At 35.9% G+C, this 13,877-nt stretch overlaps 1 long non-coding RNA gene across 1 annotated transcript; it reads right to left on the bottom strand.

The window, feature by feature from the left end:
• Window positions 1–6,040: 6,040 nt before the first annotated feature.
• On the bottom strand, window positions 6,041–11,946 carry LOC138894115 (uncharacterized). The gene is made up of 2 exons (XR_011409076.1): window positions 11,501–11,946; window positions 6,041–6,309 (listed from the first exon to the last, which is right to left on the bottom strand). It is a non-coding gene; the product is annotated as an uncharacterized lncRNA (long non-coding RNA).
• Window positions 11,947–13,877: the final 1,931 nt, after the last annotated feature.

Raw genomic sequence — 13,877 nt, 5'->3', positions numbered from 1 at the left:
TGCATTTTGAAGATTTTCGAAAATTTAAAAATTTTCAAAAAGCTGTTTTTCAAAAATTTCACTCAAATCACTCACAAAACTTCAAAAACAACCCAAATTGAAATTTATGTCCAAACACAACTCTAAATTTCAAATATCATTGAAAATATTTTTGACCATTTTTTCGAATTTTACAATTCTTATGTCCAAACGCCTACTTAATATCTGAAAATGTTTTTTTCTATTGATTTTTTTCCCACTAACTAATATGTTAAAATAACTTTAAAATTGTTGCATTTTTCAGACTACTAATGTTTACAAAAGTTGATCCTCTATAAATGTCACGACCCAAAATCCATTAAAGGTCGTGATGGCACCTAACACACCGTTGTTAGGCAAGCCAACAATAAATGATTGCCTTAGTTACTCATTTTAGTATTTTTAAAATCATAATTTCCTTCAATTAAGTAATAAGAGATAAAATTTACAGAATAAATAAAAAATATTTTTCGCAACTACGATACTGAACAACTCATAAGTACCCTAAAAACCTGGTATCACAAGTGCATGAGCATCAACTAAGAAGTAAAATAAAATACAATATTTTTCCTAAATACAAATTAGACAGGAAAAATATAATTAACCCTGAAGGAAACTCTACTGTCTGCGAATCGTAACAAGGGATGCAACTCACCTAAGTCCCCGCAATGACCGCGCCTCTGCGTGCACAAGGCCACTAGATATATATATGGACCTGTACAAAAATGTGCAGCAAGTGTAGTATGAGTATGTAAATCAACGCGTACCTAGTAAGTATCTAGTCTAACCTCGAAGAAGTAGTGACGAGAGGTCGACTCCGACACTTACTATGGGATAGCAATAAAATACCGATGATAGAATTAAGCATGGATTTACATAATATAGCTGAAAACTCAATAATCGAAAATAATAAACAATCCTCTTACTAATAGAAATTCCGAAATCATAATTTCATCATTTAACAATTTATATCTCAAGACAATGAAACAATGTCAAATATTATTAGTTTAAAAGAGTTATCATGCAAGTCATGTCGAGGTCGATGGCCCGATCCAACATAAATATTTAAACTGTGCACTGCCGAGGATCGAACGACGCGAACCATAGATGCATCTATCTGTTACTGAGGCGTTCGGCCCGCTCCACAAAAGAGAAAATACATTTAAAACAATTAATTCAAGATTTATTAAGGGGTAATTATTCAAGGAATTACCAATTCTCATTAACGGACGAGAAAATGAAGTTTAACCTTTTACAGTTCCTTTACCAAGTTTCAATATGATTTAAGCAATTAAATTAACAAGTAGGTTGCAAATATCGCAAGTATAACATGATTTGGGTCCTAGACTACCAGGACATAAGCATAATAGTAGCTACGCACGGACTCTCGTCACCTCGTGCGTACGTAGCCCCCACAAATAGAAGCACATATTAAATTAATTCACCTATGGTGTTAATTCCCTCTTACAAAGTTAGAAAACAGACTTACCTCACTCTGAAATTTTATAACCGACTCCAAATCCCTTCAAACAACTTAAACCGATGCCCATCGCTCCAAAACTAGTCAATAAATGTGCCAATCCATAAATATATACTCTAATACTCATTATTATTCAATTTACAACACTTTCCAACTCCGCTCGAAAAGTTGATAAAAATCACCCTCAGGCCCACGTGCCCGGATTCCAAATATTTCTGAAGGTAATCATTACCCATAGCATTATGAACAAAAATATATAATTTATTTTCAATTCCATGTGCAATTTGTGGTCAAAATCCAAAATACCAATATCTAGGTTTTTCTTCAAACCCCAATTTCTACAAAGTTTTATGTCTATATCCATGTATAAACTTTGTATTTAACTCACAACAAGTAGAAATCACTTACCTCATGATTGATGGTGAAAGTGATGCTCCTAAATCGCTCCTAGGTCGGCTCCCATGAAGGAAATGAGATAAAATGAGCCAAAACCCGCTTCTTGCAACTTATACACTGCACATGCGATTTTCGCTTATGCGGCCTTCTAGCCGCTCCTACGGTTCTCGCTTTTTCGAGTGCACTTGTGACACCAATTCTGGGATGGTATTTAGAGACCGTTATTATTATGGATTATTTTAAAATTACTTTCGCATTTGCTTCCTTGTTATTACTAAATGTAAAAATTATTTTAAAAACGGTTAATATTATTCTTACGTTGGCTTGCCTAGCAAGTGAAATGTTAGGCGCCATCACGTTTCGAAGGTGGGAAATTCGGGACGTGACGGGTCCCGAGGGCCTCGAGTGGATTCCGGATGGTAAACAGATCGAGTTTGGTCTTGGAGCAGTGCTAAAGCATCTGTCTTCTGGTGTAACCGCACCCGCGAGGTTTTGGTCGCAGGTGTGGAGCGGCAAAAGCGGCCAGGGAGTCGTAGAAGCAAAGTCCGCAGGTGCGGACCATTTGGCGCAGAAGCGGAGGGGCCAAGGCTACTGAGGACCGCAGAAGTGGCACGTCTGTGCATTGAAGCGCTTGTGGCCCGCAGAAGCGTGAGCGTAGGTGCGCTACTTCTAGAATAAATACAAATAAAGGTCTGAATAAAATAAAGCTTCCTGAAAATAAACACACAGCTAAAGTACAATAGACGGGGACTTAAGAAATGCGAACGGCATGCAGTTATACCTCAAGTCTCCTCTGATAGCTGAAATCCGAGCAAGTCTATGGTACACCGCTAGGACCAACTGCAAAATCTACACAAGAAGTGCAGAGTGTAATATCAGTACAACCGACCCCATGTACTGCTAAGTGCTGAGCCTAACCTCGACGAAGTAGTGACGAGGTTAAGGCGGTTCACTTACATTAACATGTACGCAATATTAGTAACAACAACAATAATAGGAATAAATCAGGTAATTCATTTATAATAATTGAAGGCAACTCAGCAGTCATAACCAATTATCATTTCCATTATTTTTGTTGCAGCGTGCAACCCGCTCTCACAATATATCCACATTCAGTTCAGTTGCGGCGTGCAACCCACTCCTCCAACATATTCATTTTAATCAAGTCTATTGCGGCGTGCAACCCGATCCTCCAATATTAAATTTTTAACAAGTCTGTTGCGGCGTGTAACCCGATCCTCCAATATTGACTTTTAATAAGTCTGTTGCGGCGTGCAACCCGATCCTCCAATATTGACTTTTAATAAGTGTGTTGTGGTTTGCAACCCGATCCTCCAATATAGACTTTTAATAAGTCTGTTGCAGCGTACAAGCTGATCTTCCAATATATTCATTATAATTAATCATGTTGCGGCGTGCAACCCGCTCCTCCAACATTTTTATTTACCAATTCCTATAGAAGAAATTTTCCCAATAAATGTAACAATTAATATAAAATTACAAGAAAAGAAGCATACAATAATTATGGTTTAATTATGAAGCAAACAATGACAAATAGCAAATTATTATGGAAATCATGGAGCAAATAGGCAGTTTAATATTTATTATGCTAAATGTCAAATAACAATTAAGGCACATAATTCAAATACCATGTAACAATTAATGCAGGAATTCAAGAATTTATATTTGCAAAGAATAAGAGAGAAATAATTGTTATAATAATTAATTTATGATTAAAAATAATTTGTGATTTTTCAAGTAAGCAGGCAAACAATTAATTTAACGACGTATAGATACTCGTCACCTCGCCTATACGTTGTTTACATGTAATTCACATAACAAACAATTTAAGGGTTTTATTCCCTCAAGTCAAGGTTAACCGACACTTACCTCGCTTTGAAAATTCCAATCAATTATTCAATCATAGCTTTTCCTTTTAAATTTCCCTCCGAAAGCTTCAAATCTATTCACAACAATTCAATATATTCAATACTAATCATAGGTATTAATTCCATATTCAATACAGTTGTGCCTAACACTACGCATTCGCGAGGAGATGGTCGCGTTCGCGAAGGGTAATACCCCCATCGCTTCGCGTTCGCGACCAAGCCTTCGCGTTCGGGAAGAAGAAAGATCCAGCTGCCCAGTTTAGTCTTCGCGTTCGCGAGAGTACCTTCGCGAACGCGAAGAAGAACATGCGAGAACACCTACTGCAGCAAAATACCAGATTTTCAAAGTCCAAAACATCCTGTAGCCTATCCGAAAATCACCCGAGCCCTCTGGGCTCCAAACCAAACATGCACACAAGTTCTAAAACATCATATGAACTTGCTCGCGCGATCGAATCGCTAAAATAATACCTAGAACTACGAATCGGATACCAAATCAAAGGAAGTTTTCCAGAAAACTTTAAAACTTATATTTTTATAACCGGACGTCCGAATCACGTCAAATCAACTCCGATTCTTGCCAAATTCGGCATACAAGTCATAAATATTATAGTGGACCTATACCGGTCTCCGGAACCAAAATACGGACCCGAGGTCAATAAATCCAACATCAGTAATTTCTTAGAAATCATTAAGCTTTCATGCTTTTAATTTTTCATCAAAATTCCATAACTCGGACTAGGGACCTCAGAATTCGATTTCGGGCATATGCATAAGTCTCAAATCACGATACGGACCTACCAGAATTTTTAAAACTTTGATTCGTGTCCGTTTGCTTAAAATATTGACCAAAGTCAACTTAGTTGAGTTTTAAAGCTCTATTTCCCATTTTAATCCATTTATCACATAAAAACTTTTCGGAAAAATGTACGAATTGTGCACGCAAGTCGAGGAATGATAACTGGTGCTTTTTGAGGTCTTAGAGCACAGAATTACTTATTAAATTTAAAGATGACATTTTGGGTCATCACAAGACCTCAACCAAATATACCAACACGTCCCAAAACATATTACGAACTTAGTCGAGGCCTCAAATCACGCCATACAACATCGTAACTACGAATCACCCTCCAATTCAAACTTAATGAACTTTGAAATTCCAAACTTCTACAATCGATGACCAAACCTATCAAATCACGTCCGATTGATCACAAATTTTGTACACAAGTCATAATTGACATTACGGACCTACTCCATCTTCCAGAATCGGAATGCGACCCTGATATCAAAAAGTCCACTCCCGGTCAAACTTCTCAAAATCATCCAAATTTTTTACTTTTGCCAAATGACCTATGGACCTCTAAATCCACTTCCGGGCACGCTTCTAAGGCCAGAATCATCATACAGAGCTATTCATAGACTCGTAATCCCAAACAGACATCGATAACATTGAAATGCACTTCAACCCAAATTTATGAAATTATTCCAAATGCCAATTCCACCATAGGCGCTGAAATGCTCCCGGGTCATCCAAAACCCGATCCGGACATACGTCCAACTCCAAAATCATCATACGAGCTTGTTGGGACCTTCAAATCCCGATTCCGAGGTCGTTTACTCAAAAATTAACTCTTAGCCAATTCCTCCAACTTAAAGCTTCTGAAATTAGAATTTTCTCTCCAAATCAACTCCGAACATCCCGAATTTCAATTCCGAACACACGTACAAGTCATAATACCCGAAGTGAAGCTATTCATGGTCTCAAATAACCGAATGATGTGATAGAGCTCAAAACGATCAGTCGGATAGTTACAACGAAGAAAACAAAAAGAACAGGAAATGCATTGGACATAAGCAAATAAAGTATTAAGTTACAGATTTAAGAAAGATGGCGCAGCGCATTGATAACATCGTGGCGATGGGTCTTTTCCATTCTTTTGCTTTACTGCCTCCTTATACTCCTCCTTTATGAGGGAATATATTTACAAAATCAAATGAAGATTCGATTTTCATATAAGTTGGTGTTTATTAAAATACAAAAACTGAGGATAATAAGAAACAGCACATATTAGCTGAAAACCAAACTGATTTTGTAGACAAAACAGTGGATGAACCTTCCCAACATGTGTACTTATCTAGCTACCTAGAGGCTAGAGGTAATCTAGGAGAGTATAGCCGACCAGTGTCACGACCCAAAAATTCCATCACAGGCGTCGTGATGGTATTTAGTCTCTAAAACTAGGTAGGCCGATTATAATTATATTTCAAGTTTTTATTTTTTATATAGAAACTAACAGCATAAATAGTTACAAATAACCTCCCAAGACTGGTAATACTGAGTCACGAACTCTAACTGAATACATGAAATGATCTCAAGGATCGAATACTTAAAACTGTTTGAATAATAATTAACAGTACAATAAAATGAAAAGACTCTAAGGATTTGCGACGACCAAGCATCTGTACCTTGAATCCTTGCGATCCCACTCTGACTCTATCCGAGTCCGATATCTCCAATACCTAGCTCTACAAAAAAATGTGCAGAAGTATAGTATGAGTACACCACGGTCGGTACCCAGTAAGTATCAAGACTAACCTCAGTAGAATAGAGATGGGGTACAGTCAAGACACTCACTAGTCTAATAACCTGTGTAATATGATATACAAAATAATAGGAAACAAATAACAATAAGGGCAACACAAATCAACCAGTGATATGCACAGTAGGGTAACAAGAACACTCTTAATATCGCTCAACAATTAATAAATACAAGTACACCCAATTAAATCAAGTCCTTCAAATAAATATCTTTCATATATAATTCTTTCGAATAAATCTCTTTAAAAGATAATTCCCTCAAATAAATATCTTTCAAATATACTTCCTTCAAATAAATATCTCTCAAATATAATTTCTTTAAATAAATATCTTTCGAATATAATTCTTTCAAATAAATCTTTTTGAATAAAAATCTTTCCAAATAAATATTTTGAATATAATTCTTTCAATTTAAAAGGTCACCATGTGACACCTCATTTCATAATCACAAAATGCGGGTCTCAGCCCAATTTCATATTTTCACGGCACTTCGTGCCAATTTCTCTATCACAACAGCACAGACAACTCACGTGCCAAATATCATTATCCTTTAATCACGGCACCACGTACCCACATTTCATATTACAACTGCACGGACAATTCACGTGCCAATATCATCATTATTTACTCACGGCACCCTATGCCCACAATGTTTTTCATAATCTGCCTGACAATAGCCACAGGCCCGCAATCTCAACATAAATCATATTGTTATCAATTTACCAACAGCAAGATAAATTGAACAAGGTATAAAAATAAACACAAGGAATACCTCGACATCACATAAAAATTACCAACACAATAACTCCACATTATGACATATCATCCTTGACAAAAGCCACCGTTATCTCTGCTATAGCCACCCTTATCACTCCTATAATAGCCTTCCTTATCCCTCCGTCCTGACAATATCAATATCCACCCTTATCGCTCTTATAGCCACCCTTATATCTCATATAGCTACCCTTATCGCTCCTATAGCCAGTTTTATCTCTCCTATAGCCACCCTTATTGCTCCGCCCAGACAATATTCCAACACACATAACAACAGTGAAATGTCTCCCTTATGCCCACATAATATCAATAGTGAAATGCCACCCTTATATTACACGGAATATTATACAAAATCAATTCATATCACAATTTGCCCAATGGCCACAACCAATTCCAAGGATATAACAAAATCAATTAATTTCACAACAAATAGCCCACGGCTCCACACAATGTATATAAAACCTCAAAAACAATCAAAAGAGATAGAAAATAATCAGCATAGGGCAACACCTTTATTAATCCAAATTTTGATAATTATATTAACGCTTCTTCTTAAGCTTGCTTAATTAATTATTTCATAGGGAAAATCCATAATAAAATTAAATTCCAAGAAATATCAAACCATCAAACTCACGGAATTCACATAAATATACAAGCAATAATTACATCAAATTGTCATATAAAAACAAATTCAATAAATGTGATTTGAGGCATGACAAATAGATGATTAAATAAATGCGAACAATTATTCAATTTACTACACAATGTGCCCAAGACTTTAACTCAATAAATTTTGCAACTATAAGCCCGGGTACGTACTCGTCACCTCGCGTACACGGCTTTTCACATTTCACAAATGGCACATAAGACTCGATGCCTAAGGGGTAATTCCCCCACTCAAGGTTAGGCAAGATACTTGCCTTTTTGAAGTTATTCCAATATTTCAAAATCACCTTCTTGCTTGAATTGACCTACGGGCCGCTCAAATCTATCCAAATTAATTGTCTAACTACATTAAAATTCATCGGAAATAATTCCGGATAATATTACGTCGAATTAAAAATTTATTCCAAAAAATCAACAAAAGTCAACGCGGGGCCCACCTCTCGGAACCCGATATAATTTTCACGAAAGCCGAACACCCATTCCGATAAGAGTTCAACCATACCAATTTTATCCAATTGCGATAACAACACGACCTCCAAATCTTAAATTTTTATTTTTGAAAGATTTTGCCAAAATCTTGATTTCTTCCATTAAAATCCGAATTAAACGATGAATATAATCATAGATTCATGAAATATAAACACTTTAGGATATAGGACACTTACCCAAGTCAAAGTCATGAAGAACTCCTCCAAAATTGCCCAAAAACCGAGCTCCAAAATCTCAATCGAAAATGGAAAGTGACTGTTTTTTGGTCTTTATGTTGCTGCCCAGTTTCGCACCTGCAGGCAGATTTGTCACGCCTTCGAGCTCGCTTCTGCGAGCACTGTTCACACTTCTGCGCAGCTCACTGTTCACGCTTCTGCGAGCACTGTTCATGCTTCTGCGAAAAACCAGCAAGCTGCCAGCTTCGCTTCTGCATTCTTACCTGCGCTTCTGCGATCGCGCAGGTGCGCAGAAATGTCCGCTTCTGTGAGTTCAAGCCATCCTCTGTCCAGCTCCCTTTCCAGTCGCCGCTGCGATGATTTCCTCGCTTCTGCGAGGTCGCTTCTGCGATGAAACTTCCGCAGAAGCAAAAGCATCAGCTGCTGCCCAGAAATTCCAGCAGCTTTTCTTCAAGTCCGAATTGATCCGTTAACCTCCCGAAATCCACCCGAGATCCTCGGGACTTTAACCAAATATACCAACATGTCCCAAAATATAATACGAACTTAGTCGAGGCTTCAAACCATCTCAAACAACGCCGAAATTACGAATCGCGCATCGAATCGAATTATGAGTTTTCAAATCTTCCAACTTCTATATTTTGTGCCGAAACGTATCAAATCAATCCGGAATGACTTCAAATTTTGCACAGAAGTCATAAATGACGTAATAGAGCTATTCAAATTTTCGAAATCGAAATCTGACCTCGTTTTAAAAAGTTCAACCTTCGGTCGGACTTTCCAAAAATCTTCTATTTTCCAACTTTCGCCAAAATGCGTCGAATTGTCCTACGGAATTCCAATTCCAAATCCGAACATACGCCTAAGTCTAAAATCATCATACGAAACTATTGCCATCATCGAAATTCTATTCCGGGGTCGTTTGCTCAAAAGTCAACTCTACGGTCAACTCTTTCCATTTAAGCTTCTAAATAAGAATTGTTCTTTTAATTTAATTCCGAATCTTCCGAAAATCAAACTCAACCACACCCGCGGACCATAATACACATTACGAAACTGCTTGAGAGCTTAAGTCACTGAACGGGACGTAAATTTTTAAAACGACAAGTCGAGTCTTTACAACCAGCTTGTTGTCCAAAAGCGCAACTATCATATATCACAAGTATGTATATGAATCTCATAATCTAATTATTCATATAGACATGAAATAACCATAGCTTGATAGTTGACACCTGAATACATTATAGAGAGTAACCGAATAAGAATGAATAGACTTAATGGAAGAATGATCATATAAATACAATTTACTTATGTAGATTGTTTTATCAATTGCAACTCTTCATATTCTTCTGTTTAAGATTAAAGAACGTTTGTTAATGTACCCGTTTAGGAAGGAATGATTTAGTTTTCATTGTTATATCAATTGCAATTATTCAAATTCTTCCGTTTTGTGGAGTTACGAAGATACATACCCATTTATGGAGGAATAAGTTAGTTTACTTAAAGACGTTACAGTCCATCACATTTCAAGGCTAAGTTTGTCTAAATAATATTTAGGTGAATGGTAAAATGAGCACTTAATTATTTATGGGCATTTTCGTCTTTTAACTTTTAACTTTGATTGTTCCCACTTTTAATATATATATATATATATATATATAGTGGTTAATTATGAGTGGCTCAACTTGTACACTCTAACAGATGTTGGAGTGTTCAACTGAACAAACTTAAAATAAAGTGTCCAAATGAAAAAAGGTACTAACTTTGAGGGGATGTTTATGTTTTTGGACCTAAATGAAAATAATACAACTTTCAAAACTCATTTTAACTTATGAAACACATCTTGTCACACCTCCTTTTTCCCTAGGGGGATGACAGTTTTTCCAATTAAAGTGATATTAATCGAAATGAGATTATTTATTTATTCAGAGTCGCCACTTGGAATAATTTATGGTATCCCAATTCACCGGTGTATTTTAAATCCCAAATCGAGGAAATTAACTCTATTTTTATAGTCCGCGGACACAAAAGACCGGATAAGGAATTCCGTTAACTCGGGAGAAGATGTTAGGCATTCCCGAGTTCCATGATTTTAGCACAGTCACTTTTATTGATTAAATTTAGCTTGAATTATTTTTTGATAAACTGTGTTCTATAGGTTTTCATGTTTTACCTATGTCCGCTTTCATTGCTTGATTATTTATGGAAGGAAAAAATTACATTATAAATAACGTTATAATTTTATTATGACGTTACAATTAAGGTCAAGTTATACAAGCGTGCACTCGAATTTGAAATTATGTACCATGATTATGTCACACAACCGTACCCATAGTCACAATAATTTATTATTGGCCACACCTAAAGCACACTACGTTATTCATAGTTGTTTAATTATTTGTTAAGTTTGGGATTATTGTGAGGCTCAAAGGTTACGGGGTAGAATTACGAAAAATATAAGATTGATTATTAAAGGTTACTAGAGGTATCAATGATGCTGGGTATAGGGAGATAATGCGACAAGTAAATATATCCTACTTATTCATTCTATTTTATCTATACTTAATTCTTGATGAAGAAAATTAATGGAATAAAATTAAAGCTAATGCTAAACTCCAACGTGATTTCTATCAAATCAAACACTAGCTCATTTGACTTTTCCAATTCATGATTAATACTCACACCCAACATATAGCCATAAGAATCTCACTTGACAAGAATAACTATTAAACAAGATATGCACTTAGTAAAAGATAGATTCAAAACACAATAGCATTTGCCGTTGATGAAACAGAGAGCAATAAACCACTCAAACTTTCACATTGATTCAACAGTTAAACACGCCACATAATCACACCGATAATTCAAAACATGAAACTTTGATGGAAATACTTATAAGAGCATGGAAACGAACCTTGAATATGCAACGGTTTCAAATATATTGATAAGAAAAAATCTCCGACTCGTACATAAAATCGTTCAAAGTGAAGAGATCCAGAAACAAAAATGATACCTTCGTCATCAACTCGTAACTGACCGTACACCGGAACCTCGAACCAAGACCTCATCGGGGACTTTTCCCGGACTGTTTTCACTCAGATTTTAGCGACCAAGAGTGGCTTTTTCCTGTTGGTTTTGTGATGTTTGTGAGCTGATTCTTTTATGGAGAATCGCTGCGTTTTTGCGGCAGTTTTGAAGATGAAAATTAGTGTTAATAGAAGTAAGTTTTGCAGCTTTTTTGCTACATTTTTGGGCAGCTTTTGCTGTAATTTCGGGATACCTTTTGCTGGAATTCAGGGTGGGATTCGTGGCTATTTTTTGCTATGTTTGGGGGTAGTTTCAGTTGGTTTTTGTAGCTAAAAGGGTGCTGGATTTTGACTGATTTTTTTGGCGTCAAAGAGGTGGGTGTTAATGGAGGTTTGGTGCATTTTTTGCTTGGGGAAGAAGGAGGTCCATCCGGTCTTTTTTTTTTTTTTTTGTACATATATTAAGAAAAGATGAGAGGAGGAGTGTTGAAAATGAATGATGGACAAGGAATAGTGACACGTGAATAGTGTAGTAGATAGATGATGTGACAAGAGAATATTGAAAGGGAGTGAGATGTGGCATGTGAATAGTGTAGTAGGTGGGTGATGGGACAAAGATATAGTGTAGGGAAGGTAGGAAGTAATTTTATTAGATTTGGTCTGTGATTCAAATAAATTCTTCCACCCTCTACATAATAGACTTTGTTAAAAATATTACATATTCTCTAATAAAGCCTACTAATAAAAATAATATAAAAGTTAAAATATCAGAATTAAATTTAAAACTATTTAAATTCTAAAAAATAAAAGTGGTAAAATTTTTAAATATAGTCAAAAGTTAGGTGCTCATAGCATGCCCCTCTTTGCTTGGAAACATAAAGAGTTTTCAGGCAAAGAAAAAGTGAGTCGTATGATTAATCTTTGACCATACCATTATTCAAAAAGAAAGAAACAAAGAAAAGAGAAGAGAGTGCAAGAGTGCAACCAAGTCCTGGTTTTGGACAACCTACATATCCCGGGTTATAAGGGAATCAAGTCGCGTGTAGTTCAAGTGTGTTAAAGGATTGAGTGATGAGTTCGAGAGTCGAGTGACGTTTCGTCGAGGCTCCGGTCCGTGGTCCTGTTATTACATCAAAATCAAAATCAAAAGAAACTAAACAAACCTATCAGCTATGAGTTACATAATTCCTGTCTATAAATCTTCTGAAACTTGATCTTGGTTCTTGACTGGTTCTTCACACAGACTCTAATCTGAACCTTGATGCTTGCTAGCTGCAGGTGTTAGTTCATTCTTCTAAGGCTTCTTCTGATCAAAACGGGAAATAGCTCGTGATTTCAGTCATGTGTGGAGCAGTCCACATCTTTTCATCTACTTCGGTATTTTGGATTCACTTCTTTTATTTTTCTTTTATTCTGAATTGAGACTTCTTATTTTGGTCATCTCGAACCCTGTGCCTCGAGGTAAAACCTACTCATACACCAAAACAAATAAACAAATGAACAAAATATTTCTGCCCCAGTTTTCACTAGGAAAATTTCGTGAGTTATTGTAACAAAATTCTAAACTACTTCTTTATTGAAAGCAATAAAATGTCGGGAATGGTGTACACTTGAAAAACAGGGACTAAGGAATGGAAACCTTATGTCAAAATAAAATCAACTAGGGAGTGGAGACACTATGTTGGAAAAATAACTAGGTTGAAAATGAGACTAATGAGTGGAGACCCTATGTCTAAAATAAAAATCAACTAGGGAGTGGAGACCCTATGTTGGCAAAGAAGATTAGGGATTGGAGAACCTATGTGTAAAATAAAAATCGACTAGGGAGTAGAGACCCTATGTCTAAAATAAATTCAACTAGGGAGTGGACACCCTATGTCTAAAATAAAATCAACTAGGCAGTGAAGACCCTATATTGGAAAAACGAATGCTAAAACGAGCCAATAAGGATTATTTTTTTTGGTTTTTTTTTTTTTAAGAAAATCATTCTTCTAAACAAATTGCCCCAACGCTTATTTTTTGAGGGCATGAACAAATGACCCTCTTTTTAAAAAAAAAAATTATCCTAGGAGAAAATTTATCAGACTAGGTTTTTTATCTTAGGAGAAAGATTCATCAGACTAAGATTTCTATCCTAGGAGAAAATTCATTAGACTAGGTTTTTTTATCTTAGAAGAAAGATTCATCAGACTAAGATTTCTATCCTAGGAGAAAGATTCATCAGACTAAGATTTCTATCTTAGGAGAAAATTTATCAGACTAGGTTTTTTATCTTAGGTGAAAGATTCATCAGACTAGGTTTCTTATCTTATTATCTTAGGAGAAAGATTCATCAGACTAAGATTTCTATCCTAGGAAAAAATT

The sequence above is a fragment of the Nicotiana tomentosiformis genome, chromosome 1 (assembly GCF_000390325.3).
Source record: "Nicotiana tomentosiformis chromosome 1, ASM39032v3, whole genome shotgun sequence".
In the NCBI taxonomy this organism is placed as follows: domain Eukaryota; kingdom Viridiplantae; phylum Streptophyta; class Magnoliopsida; order Solanales; family Solanaceae; genus Nicotiana; species Nicotiana tomentosiformis.
Note: the sequence above shows the minus strand (reverse complement) of the source record. Positions and strands in the feature narration are given on the sequence as shown.